Consider the following 13,154-nt stretch of genomic DNA (forward strand, 5'->3'; position numbering starts at 1 on the left):
TACAGAGGAAATTCTGTTCTTTTTGAATTCTTTCTTTTTTGTCTTGCCCACACTGCTCTCTGCTGACACCTCTGTCCGTGTCGGGAACTGTCCAGAGCATCATAGGTTTGCTATGGGGATTTTCTCCTGCTCTGGACAGTTCCTGGTACGGGCATCAGGTGTCAGCAGAGATCACTGTGGACAAGACAAAAAAGAAATTCAAAAAGAAAAACATTTTCTCTGTAGCATACAGCTGCTAATAAGTACTGGAAGGGTAAAGATTTTTTAATAGAAAGTAATTTACAAATCTGTTTAACTTTCTGGCACCAGTTCATAAAAAAATAAAAAATAATAAAAAAAAACATTTCCACCGTAGTACCCCTTTAACACAGAGGCAGAATGTTGCTCAGGATACTTTTGGACTTTTTAAAAGCAAGACAGAATAAAACGTTATGTAGTCTTCTGTACAGGACGTGATCAACACATTCAAACTGTGGGAAAATGTAAGCACTAAATATATTAGAAAATTGCATAACTTAGGGTAAGACCTGGTGACAAGTTCCCTTTAAATATAATGTATCCTGTGCATTTCTGTTCTTCTGTCTAGCTAGAACAATGTTAATAAACAAGTTTTTCATAGCAACCAATCAGATCGTAGATGCTGTGTTTGCAGGGAGAAGTGTTCATGTTCAGTGTCCCCCTATACAGTACCTACCTCACTTATAATAATTGTATGTTCGTGTATTCTGGAGCTCTTATAACCAGAAAATATTAAATAAATACTGAAATAGAAATTAAAAAAATGACTTAAATGTGCAGAATCAAAAGCTTTTTATATGTTTTACAACAGGGAAAAACATTAAAGGGGTACTACCGTGGAAAACATGTTTTTAAATCAACTGGTGCCAGAAAGTTAAACAGATTTGTAAATCACTTCTATTAAAAAAATCTTAATCCTTCCAGTACTTTTTAGGGGCTGTATACTAAAGAGAAATCCAAAAAGAAATGCATTTCCTGTGATGATGTCCTGACCACAGTGCTCTCTGCTGACCTCTGCTGTCCATTTTAGGAACTTTCCAGAGAAGCATATGTTTGCTATGGGGATTTTCTCCTGTTCCTAATATGGACAGCAGAGGTCAGCAGAGAGCACTGTGGTCAGGACATCACAGGAAATGCACTTTTTGGGGATTTCTCTTTAGTATACAGCCCCTAAAAAGTACTGGAAGGATTAAGATTTTTTAATAGAAGTGATTTACAAATCTGTTTAACTTTCTGGCACCAGTTGATTTAAAAAAAAAAAGTTTTCCACGGTAGTACCCCTTTAACCTAATATATTTCATAAAACAAATCTGCTTTCTATAGAAATCATGGTTTATTTAAAAAAATAAATAAAAAGCCACCAGGGTTCCCCATACCGTCTAGAACAGTGGTCTCCTACCTGCGGACCTCCAGATGTTGCAAAACTACAACTCCCAGCATGCCCGGACAGCCGTTGGCTGTCCGTGCATGCTGGGAGTTGTAGTTTTGCAACATCTGGAGGTCCGCAGGTTGGAGACCACTGGTCTAGAACATGGTCCTGCCTGGCTGCAGCATTATCTTTATCCCAGCTGAAGCACAGGATGGGACAAAGCCCAGTACCTAAGGGCGAGACTAGCACTCCTCTGTGCTCACTCTGAAAATAGAAAGGAGGGGGTTACAGAGCAGCCTGCAGTGATGAAGAGTGATGAAGATGAATGAAGAGACCCAGAATACTACAGCAGACTCAGGGAGGAAGTGAATGCATGGTGAGTGAGGGCAGGCTCAAAGCTTGCCTTGTGCATGCCCCTTGCTAAGCAGTGAATGTCAGAATGAGTGAGCAGCAGAACGGAGGGATTTTTAAGCCGAATAGAGAAGCTGGACACATAAAAAAGACGTAAAGAATCTAGTGAGTAACATATATAAGCATTATTTTTTTTTCTGTGATATGAAAGGTACACTTTAAGAAAATAAAAGATGAGTAGAAATAGGTTAATAACAAGATGTTAACCCCTTAAGGACTCAGGGTTTTTCCGTTTTTGCACTTTCGTTTTTTCCTCCTTACCTTTTAAAAATCATAACCCTTTCAATTTTCCACCTAAAAATCCATATTATGGCTTATTTTTTTCACCGCGGCGGTCCCGAACAGCCCGACTGAGCAGCCGGGTCACTTTCAGTTTCACTTTTGAAGCGGCTGTCAGCTTTGACCGCCGCTTCTAAAGGGTTGATACCGCACATTGCCGCGATCGGCGATGTGTGGTATTAGGCGCGGGTCCCGGCCGTTGATTAGCGCCGGGACCGACGCGATATGATGCGGGATCGCGGCGCGATCCCGCTTCATATCGCGGGAGCCGGCGCAGGACGTAAATATACGTACTGCATCGTTAAGGGGTTAAAGGGGTACTCCGGTGAAAAACTTTTTTTTTTTTAAATCAACTGGTGCCAGAAAGTTAAACAGATTTGTAAATGACTTCTATTAAAAAATCATAATCCTTCCTGTACTTATTAGCTGCTGAAATTCTTTTCTTTTTGAAACACAGAGCTGTCTGCTGACATCATGAGCACAGTGCTCTCTGCTGACATCTCTGTCCATTTTAGGAACTGTCCAGAACAGCATATGTTTGCTATGGGGATTTCGTTTTACGCTGGACAGTTCCTAAAATGGACAGAGATGTCAGCAGAGAGCACTGTGCTCATGATGTCAGCAGAGAGCTCTGTGTTTCAAACATAAAAGAATTTCCACTGTAGTATTCAGCAGCTAATAAGTACTGGAAGGATTAATATTTTTTAATAGAAGTAATTTACAAATCTGTTTAACTTTCTAGCACCAGTTGATTTAAAAAAAAAAAAAAAAAAAGTTTTTCACCGGAGTAACCCTTTAAGTGTAAAAGTCCTATGTAATCCATAGTTGAGTGGACTTTGTGTACTCATGGCCACGTCTTCGCTTAATCTGTACACTTTGTGAAATACCTTTTATCTTCTGCAGAAACCTAGTCCCCTGCAGCACTGAACTATGGCAGAAAGTGAAGTGGTAAAATTACAGTATCAGAGATGTGACCCAGACTTCACCTTAAAGCTGTCAGCATACTTTACCACACAGACACTGCTTGCTTTTCAACGACTGCGCATGAAATATGGGAGTGAAAAATTCCCTCAAAACATGCTGTACAAACTATAATGTTATAGCCCTTTAAGGCTGCATTGCACAGACGGGATTACATTTCAGGATTATTATTTTTTGTAACCGGCTCTATGTATTTTTTTTATAAAATACTATACAGTACCTAGATATGTAAAAATGTTCTTCAATAGCGTTGAGTCTGTGTAAAGATCCAATTATGGTGCTAAGAAAGTGACAGGTAAAGATAGCTAAAATAATGTCAATTATTTCAAGTTTATAATGAAAATAGGTTCCTGTATTACCGTATTTTTCGCCCTATAGGACGCACCGGCGTATAAGACGCACTCTATTTTTAGGTGCAAAATCTAAAAAATTTAAGATTTTGAACCCAATAGTGGTCTTCAACCTGCGGACCTCCAGATGTTGCAAAACTACAACTCCCAGCATGCCCGGACAGCCGTTGGCTGTCCGGGCATGCTGGGAGTTGTAGTTTTGCAACATCTGGAGGTCCGCAGGTTGAGGACCACTGCATAGGAGGTAATACTCACCTGTCCCCGCCGCTCCGGACCCGTCACCGCTGCCTTGGATGTCGCTCCATCGCTGTCCCCGTCGCTCCGGAACGTCTCTGCTGCCGGCCGGGTATCCTCGCTCTCCGTTGCCGTCATCACGTCGTTACGCACGCCGATGCACGTACGCGACGACGTGATGACGAGAAAGGAGAGTGCCGGCCATACAGGGGATCCCTGAACGGAGAAGACACTGAGGAGGCAGGTAAGGTCCCCCCCGGTGTCCTGTAAGCACTAACCCGGCTATTCAGTCGGGCTGTTCGGGACCGCCGCGGTGAAATCACGGCGGTCCCGAACAGCCCGACTGAACAGCCAGGTTAGTGTCACTTTCCCTTCAGACGCGGCGGTCAGCTTTGATCGCCGCGTCTGAAGGGTTAATACAGGGCATCACCGCGATCGGTGATGTCCTGTATTAGCCACGGGTCCCGGCGCTGATGGCCGCAGGGACCGCCGCGATAGGGGGTGTATTCGCCGTATAAGACGCACCGACTTTTTCCCCCCAGTTTTGGGGAAGAAAAAGTGCGTCTTATACGGCGAAAAATACGGTACTTATTGCAGAGGAAAATCAATAAGCTTACATAAGGTGCGATCCCTACTACAAAAGAGTGTCACAGCTTTGAAAATATCAAATCAAAGTTTTGGTTTATGAAATAAGTTTATCATGATTTGTTGAGCAGATTTTAAAGAATCAATAAATAAATAAATAAATAAATAAATAAAATTGTGCTCAAAGCAGGGGTGGACTGACAATACTCAGGGCCCCCAGACCAAAAAAGGCAAGGACCCCTGCTAGGCTCTGCAGCTCGTCAATCTTCTGCCACGCTCCTATTCCACCTAAATCCCACACACAATAAATTAAAATTAATATATGTAAGAAACACTTTAACGTAGGTAAATTTCCATGACCAATAATACTGGTATACAAGGAGTAAATATATTCCACCACACAATAACTGGATAATACCGCCATACTGTACTGAATAAAACCACTATACACAGACCAGTATACTATAAAGGATCTGTATACAATATAAGTGATTATATACAGGACCATATGGCGGTAGATTTCGGCTGTACACAGGATGTGTATACCATATAAGTGATTCCAGTTACATTTTGGGACAATTACGTCTTTTCTGATCAGCGGCGTCCTCTTTCCTTTTCTTCTCCGTCCGAATAAGACCGCCATGTGGATCTCTTAACATCTGCAGGAAAAACATGTCAGACTCTGCATTTTTCCAGTGCCCTCCCCTCCTCTACACAATCTTCCCATCTATAGGCCCACAAACTGTAATAAATCCCTCCTTGGTGTCCTGCACAGTAAAAGGGCAGGTAGGTAGGTAGCCAGGTAAATAGGTAACTAGGTAGGTAGATCAAGAAGCCAGATATGTATGTAGGTGACAAGCCAGGTAGGTATGGGGCTAGCAAGGTAATTAAGCTAAAAAGGATGAGAGAGCGCTCCAAGGTGAACGTATATACAGGCACTTGATAAAGGTAATCAGACAAATGCCTACTCACAAGATCATGTTGTGCAAGCTAGAGGCACAACACTCGAATAGCTTTGTGACTGCAGATCCTGGCTGGGTGTGCAGTAGAGGATGTTCCTTCTTGGGCTGCTGCTGGCTTCCTCTGCTCACATCAATGAGCATGTAGTTGCAAGATAGAAGGTATGTTGGAGAACATGGTGGGTGGGTGAGGAAGGATTAAAGCGCTGTCCCGGGTCCAAGGTAAGAGAAAGACTTTTTATTTCTTTTAAAGTTAAGCATGTAACGCGTTTCAAGGGCGAGCTGCCCTCTTCATCAGACATGTATATGCAGTGAGGATAAGTCAGTTTAAATACTTGTATGCATCACAGGAAATGACATCACTTACAGAGACACCTGATGCAGTTTAAAAATTGCATAATACACATTAGAAAAACCTAATACAGAGGATGTGCATAAAGTATAGAAAAGACACAAATAAAAATAAAAATATATATGAAATAAAAATATAAACTGAAAAATTGAAATGAAAAAAATAAATCTGAAATATTTCTTCTTTTTTATTTATTTTTTATTTTTTTTATGTTTTTAGGCAGCCATGTATGAAGGCCAGGTACGTACATAGTTGGGTAGCTGGGTATGTAAGTAGGAAGATAGCCTGGAATGTAGGTAAGTAGTTAGGCATTCAGGTATAAAGTTAGGTAGCCCCCCCCTTCCCTGTAGGTATAGGCAGCACAGTTAACCCCCCACCTTCCCTGTAGGTATAGACAGCAGAGTTAACTCCCCCTTCCCCAAAGATATAGGCAGCAGAGTTAGCCCCCCACCCTTCACCATAGGTATAGGCAGCAGACTTAACCCCCTCTTCCCCATAGGTATAGGCAGCAGAGTTAAACCCCCTTCCCAATAGGTATAGGAACAGAGTTAAACCCCCCAATTATCCATAGGTATAGGCAGAGTTAAACCTCCCCTTTCCCCATAGGTATAGACAGAGTTACCCCCCCTCTTCCCCATTGGTATAGGCAGAGTTACCCCCCTTCCCCATTGGTATAGGCAGAGTTACCCCCCTTCCCCATTGGTATAGGCAGAGTTACCCCCCTCTCTTCCTCATTGGTATAGGCAGAGTTACCCCCCCTCTTCCCCATTGGTATAGGCAGAGTTACCCCCCTTTCCCTATAGGTATAGGCAGTTACCCCCCCCCCCCCAATTCCCCATAGGTATAGGCAGTTATCTCCCCTTTTCCCATAGGTAAAGGCAGTTACCCCCCTCTTCCCCATTGACATAGGCATAGTTACCCCCCTCTTCCCTATTGGTATAGGCAGAGTTACCCCCCCTCCTCCCCATTGGTATAGGCAGAGTTACCCCCCCCCTCTTCCCCATTGGTATAGGCAGAGTTACCCCCCCCTCTCTTCCGCATTGGTATATGCAGAGTTACCCCCCCCCCTCTTCCCCATTGGTATAGACAGAGTTACCCCCCCCTTTCCCCATAGGTATAGGCAGTTACCCCCCCCCCTTTCCCCATAGGTGTAGGCAGTTATCCCCCCTTTTCCCATAGGTAAAGGCAGTTACCCCCTCTTCCCCATTGACATAGGCAGAGTTACCCCCCCACTTCCCCATTGGTATAGGCAGTGTTACCCCCTCTTCCCCATTAGTATAAACAAAGTTAACACCCCCTCTTCCCCATTGGTATAGGCAGAGTTACCCCCCCCCCCTCTTCCCCATAGGTATAGGCAGTTACCCCTCCCTTTTCCCCATAGGTATTGGCAGTTTTCCATCCTCCCCTTTCCCCATAGGTATAGGCGGTTATCCCACTTTCCCTATAGGTATAGGCAGTTACCTCCCCTTTCCCCATAGGTATAGGCAGAGTGGCCTCCCCCTTTCCCCATAGGTCTAGGCAGAGTTACCCCCCCCTTTCCCCATAGCTATTGGCATAGTAACCCCCCCACTTTCCGCATAGGTATAGGCAGAGTTACCTCCACCTTTTCTCCTCTTTCCCCATAGGTATAGGCAGATTTACCCCCTTTCCCCATAGGTATGGGCAGCGTTACCCCCCCCTCTTCCCCATTGGTATAGGCAGAGTTACCCCCCCTTCTTCCCCGTAGGTATAAGCAGGGACCCCCCCCTCTTTCCCATAGGTATATGCAGAGTTACACCCCCCTCTTTCCCATAGGTATATGTAGTTACCCCCCCTCTTTCCCATAGGTATATTCAGAGTTACCCCCCCTTATCCCATAGGTATGTGCAGAGTTAAAAAAATAAATGATGCTCACCTGATGTCCCACGCAGTGATCTCCTCAGCAGCAGGGGCCGGCGTCTTCTCCCCTCCACAGTATAGGCGCTGGTGAGTGACATCATCGGCGCCTGTACTGCGTGCTGCGTGGGGGCGGAGGTCACATCTCCTCTGTGTAAGCTGCAGATGCGGCTCACAAAGAGGGGACGCCTTCTCCTGTATGTGCGTGTATCGCACATACCGGAGAAGGCAGCTCTGTCTGCTGGGGATCTTGGACGAGCGTCCCGGATCCTCAGTAGTAGCTGCGGCAGGCCCTTAACCCGTCCGGACCCTCGGACTACGTCCGATCGGACCGGCCGGTCAGTTCGCCCCTGGCTCAAAGTGTTTCTCAAAAATATATTTTTACTTATATATTAGAAAGATATACACTATTATACAGTAAATAAACAATTATACTGTAAATAAACAATTATTTAAAAGAAATGATGGGTTAAAAAAGGAGCATTTTAAAAATATTGGAAAAATAACACATTTTAAATTGCTATTGTCATTTTGAAAAACTGAAGCAATGAGCGGATTTAAGACAGACTTTAAAAGAATATCTAAAGTATCATGGAAGTATATATTGTAATAATCCAGAATATAAATAATGACAAACTAATTAATGTATGACAGAATTATAAATGACTCTTATATTTCTGTTGCTATTGCTATATATTTTGTTTATATCTTTTTAAGGAAAATGCTATATTTTCATATTTTTTTATCATAGATGCTGCTCATGAAGAGAGTGGGCCCAGACTGTATTTTTACTTTTAAAGTAAATCTGTCTATATCATGCTTTGAGCAGTAGGCAGATAAAACAAATTATACCTGTCTTTAAGCTGATGGCCATTTGCAAAGCTAAAAAAGCATCTTTACTTTTAAGTTTAAAGGGGTACTCCAGTGGAAAACTATTTTTTTTTCAAAGCAAATGGTGGCAGAAAGTGTATTACTTCTATTTAAAAATCTTAATCCTTACAGTACTTATCAGCTGTCCGCGTCAGGAACTGTCGAGAGCAGGAGAGGTTTGCTATGGGGGATTTGCTCTGGGCAGTTCCGGACACAGACAGAGGTGTCAGCAGAGAGCACTGTGGTCAGACTGGAAAACAACTCTAGAACTTCCTCTGTAGCATACAGTGGCTGATAAGTACTGCAAGGATTAATATTTTTAAATAGAAGTAATTTAGAAATCTGTTTTACTTTCTGACACAATTTGATTAGTAAAAAAGGGGCTTTCCAATGGAGTACACCTCTAAGAATCCCAGAGGAGGTGCTGACCTCCCTATCGCACGCCTCCTCCCTCCCTCACCCCTCTTTGCACTACATGACTGACAAGGCTTAGTGCTGGAAGCCAAACTCTGTACTTCCTGCATGCAGAACAAGGAGGGATGGGGCAGGTAGGAGGCGAGCATTATACAGCTCAGCACCTTCTCCAGGACTCTTATGCATATTTTTGTGTGAGATGTGTGCGAGTTGTTCATTTGGAAGACCAGATCCTGGATCTAGAGGAGCAACTGGTAACACTGAGACGCATTGACGACATGGAGAGGAGTCTCCTGCTCACTGAGCAAGTACTCTCTGGGGTAGAGGTGGTGGAAAATAGTGGGACGGAGGGGCAGGACAGTCAGGCAGCTAGCTGGGTTACAGTTAGAAAATGGGGTAGAGGGAAAAGTGTCAGGAGGCTAGTCCTGAACTGGCACACCACAACAAGTTTGCCCAGTTGGCAGATGAGGGGGATGCCATTTCAGAGCTAGCAGTACTGCAGCAGGACTCTGCCTCTGACTGCCAGGGGGATGTCTGCTCCAGTAAGGAGGGAGGAGTTCGGGGCAGGCCAGACAGGTACTGGTAGTGAGGGACTCAATTTTTAGGGGGACAGGGCAATCTGTCACAAAGACCGGGATCGCAGAACAGTGTGTTGTCTTCCTGGTGCTCGAGTTTGGCACATCGCAGATCGGTTTGACAGGTTGCTGGGTGGGGCTGGAGAGGACCCAGCAGTCATGGTACATATTGGCCCCAATGACAAAGTAAGAGGTAGGTGGAGTGTCCTTAAAATGATCTCAAATATTACCTGTACCAAGAGCCACACCAGAGAAGCCGGCTCTAGATGACTTCCGGTTCCGGCGCGGCCATGTGAGGAGCGGAGGGACGGAGCTCCTGTACCCCACACCCCAGAACGGCACAGTACCGGGCGACTTTGCCCCGCTCGCGATCCCTGCACGGACCTGCTCCCCCGTGAGGGCTCCGGAGACCAGCCAGCAGCGGAGATCTCACTCCCCGTGCTTTACCGGACAGCGCAGCGATCTCGGAGTTCCGGAAGCTGAATGCGATAGTGGGCGCCGGAGAGAGGACCGGGATTACAGCTGGGCGGCCTGAAGAAGACTGCGGAAAACCCGGTGAGCACAAAAACTGGTGCCCGCAGTCAGGACAAGCCCCGGGGCGGGTAGAGGGGGCCCTCATCGGGTGCACTCAGCTGGTTACCTACACAGCGCCACTCAGCGCCATCTTGGCCCCTCTGAGCCACCACTGACTATTCTACTACTGGCTATTGCAACAGGGCATTCCCACACTGGCTTTAGGGAGTGACTACATAACGGACATAACAGCCAAGTCATGGATAAATTTGTCCACAAGGGACCTCAGGGCCCAGCAGTCTCTGGATTGCACGCATCTCCTGCGCCCTCTGGGCCCCCCCGCCCCCCTACCCCTCAGCACGAGACCACAAACGGCGCCTCTATTTCTGCTGCAATGGAAGTGACTGGTAGCCAACTCCTGTTCTCTCAACTTGCAGAGTCCCCTGGTCTGGGGGTCCAGCTCTCAGATGCCATGGCCGCAGGACCCTCTGTGGGGGGTTTACCGGCCCACCCTGATCTACAGGCACTGGCCGCAGCGCTAGTTTCTCTCATCACCCCCACGATACAGAGAACTTTAGAAAATACCATACGTGACACCCTAACGCAGATACGCACGGATTTGGGCGCTCAGGAGGGCCGCATTGGCGAGATGGAGCATAGAATTGTTGCGCTTGAGGATGAGAACAGCGGCCTGGCTACTAAATTGCGCCAAATGGACACAGATTTATGCTATGTTAGTGGAAAGCTGGAAGATTTAGAGAACCGTTCACGGCGCAGCAATCTGCGTTTGGTAGGCGTTACTGAGTCGCTCCTTCCTGCGGACCTTCAAGATTTTTGCGAGAGTGATCTACCTAAGGCGCTGGGTCTGCCACACAAATGCAGGGTGGAGAGGGCACACCGTATAGGCAAATTGCCTGACCGTAATGTTGCTTCCAAGGCGGGTGTAGATAGCCGTCCGCGTCAAGTAATATTTAAACTGCTCGACTACAACGACAAGGTTAGCATCCTGAGAGCGTTTCGAAAGCGCACAACACCTCTGACATTCCGTAACAAGAAGATGCTGATATTTGAAGATTTTTCGGCTGATGTAGCGAAGAGAAGGAAAGCTTTCAGCAATGTTTGCACTGCCTTATACAATGCCAAACGCCGCTTTCAACTGCAATACCCAGCCACATTAAAAGTACACATGCCGGATGGATCTTTTCGCTCCTACCAGACTCCGTCAGCAGCCGAGGCGGAACTGCGAGATGTGCTAGCGGACCACCAGAGACACCCAAGACATTCACCTGCCCGCCAGGACCCCTCAAGAGATCAAGGTCCCCTGGCACAGAGACCCGCCCGTCGTAAGGAGGGGAGGGACCGATCACCTGCAGAGGGAAGGAAGAGAAAGAAGTCTCCAAAACGGAGGAGCAGAAGCCGTAGTAGCAGATCCTCGTCACCGGACTGAATCCCGGTCTTCCAGCTATTGTTTCCACGCACCCCCCCTCTCTTTTTTCTTTCTTTTCCCCCAGCTTCCGATAAAGTACACGGACATGCGGTCTTGCAGAGCAGCTGATCCAGGATGACATCATAGAAGCTACTCTCATTTCTACCACGGCTGAGAATATAGGACTGCACTGTATAACGGGTATTGTTCATCCTTATCCCCCGTGCTTGACTCTTGGGACTTGAGATTTTGAGTTATTGGCCATAATATTTTGAGGGGACTGTTCCATTATTACAGATTGGACTATGGCGGCTCTATGTATATCGTTAATGGGTATGTCTCGGGAGTGGGGCGGGGTCATGTGTACGGGTGGGTGTGGGGAGGGGTGTTCCTGTCTCCTCTCATGTCTGAAAAAAGTGAAGTCCACATCCAGTCAGGGGGTTGCCATTTTTCCACACAGGGCTTCCCTCACTGTTGGAGTTACAGATATGGTTTTTTCATGTTTTTTTTATAATTTAAATGTTTTTTTCTTACGAGTTGCGCAGGCAGGGGCACACTCTAAGTTGAAAGGTTCAGGATTACTGTGGCGCTCCCCTTCTGCGAGCTCTTGTCATGTGCTGAGGTACTTCGATAGCTTGCGCTGGCGATCCCTGCTCTTCCCCTGTCTGCCCATAGTCCTGGGAGTTTCCCTTGGGTGGGTTTTTGTGTTGTGTCCCTACGTCTCCCTGTGCATTACTGTTACCCTTCCTCAATGTATTCACGATGTGTAGAATTGTTTCGTGGAATGTGAAGGGTCTAAGATCACCTCAGAAGAGAATGTCCATCCTTCGATATCTCAAGCGCTTGAGGCCGGATGTGGTTCTTTTGCAGGAGACACATCTGACCGCAACCGATTTCCCTAGAATGAGGAAGTTGTGGGTGGGTAGTGTGTATGGTTCCCCGGCGGTGGACCGAAAGGCGGGTGTATTGATTCTGATACACAAGGCATTCCAACACCATTTGATCTCCCATACACATGATGATGCGGGACGTCTTTCCCATATTTCCTTAATACATGGCGAGCAATCTTATGCTATTTATAATGTATATGCACCGAATGGAGATAACGCCTCTTTCTTTCGTTCCCTAACAGATGAGTTAACTAGTTCAGCAGGTCTGCAGGTAGTGGTTGGAGGTGACCTGAACTCGGTGGTGGATCCTCTGGTGGACAGGAGAGGGGCGACATCGACGCCAGTGGCCATCCGACAGAGTGACAGGGTCCTGCAACCGTTTCTGTCCAGTACAGGCTTGGTGGATGCCTGGAGACATTTTCATCCCGATGGTCGTGAGTATACGCACTACTCCCACACACACAATTCCTGGTCCCGAATTGATTACCTCATGATTAGTCCTTCCCTTTGCTCTAGGGTGACTGTAACGGACATCTCTGACCTGATCATTTCTGACCACTCCCCTGTAGTGTTGGAGTTTCGGCAATCACACCCGAAGGGGACTGACTTTTTGTGGCGCTTCCCTTCTTATTTAGCGAAGGATGAGTCTTTTCAAGATCTTCTTCGGGGGTGGTGGCTGGAATTTCAAACTGACAATGCCCAACATGAAGGGGACCCTGCCCTTTTCTGGGAGACAGCCAAGGTAGTCCTGAGAGGTAAAATAATGGCCTATCATTCCACGTTAAAGCGTAAGTCGCAAGAGGGACATGCGGCCGCCAGTTCTCGCTTAGCCGCAGCATATTCCAAGTTTGTATCTTCCTCGACCCCCCCAATAAACTGGCGTGGCAGACAGCACGTGCCGACTATGAACTATGGTTAGACAGGAGGGAGCGAGTTTATCGCTCACATTACGATCTCCAGCTGTTTAAACAGGGAAACAAGGCAGGTCGCTTGCTGGCTAGACTAGCGAAGGGACCACATTCATCCGCGCATGTGCTTGCTCTGAAGGACGCC

This window comes from Hyla sarda, chromosome 7 (assembly GCF_029499605.1).
Source record: "Hyla sarda isolate aHylSar1 chromosome 7, aHylSar1.hap1, whole genome shotgun sequence".
In the NCBI taxonomy this organism is placed as follows: domain Eukaryota; kingdom Metazoa; phylum Chordata; class Amphibia; order Anura; family Hylidae; genus Hyla; species Hyla sarda.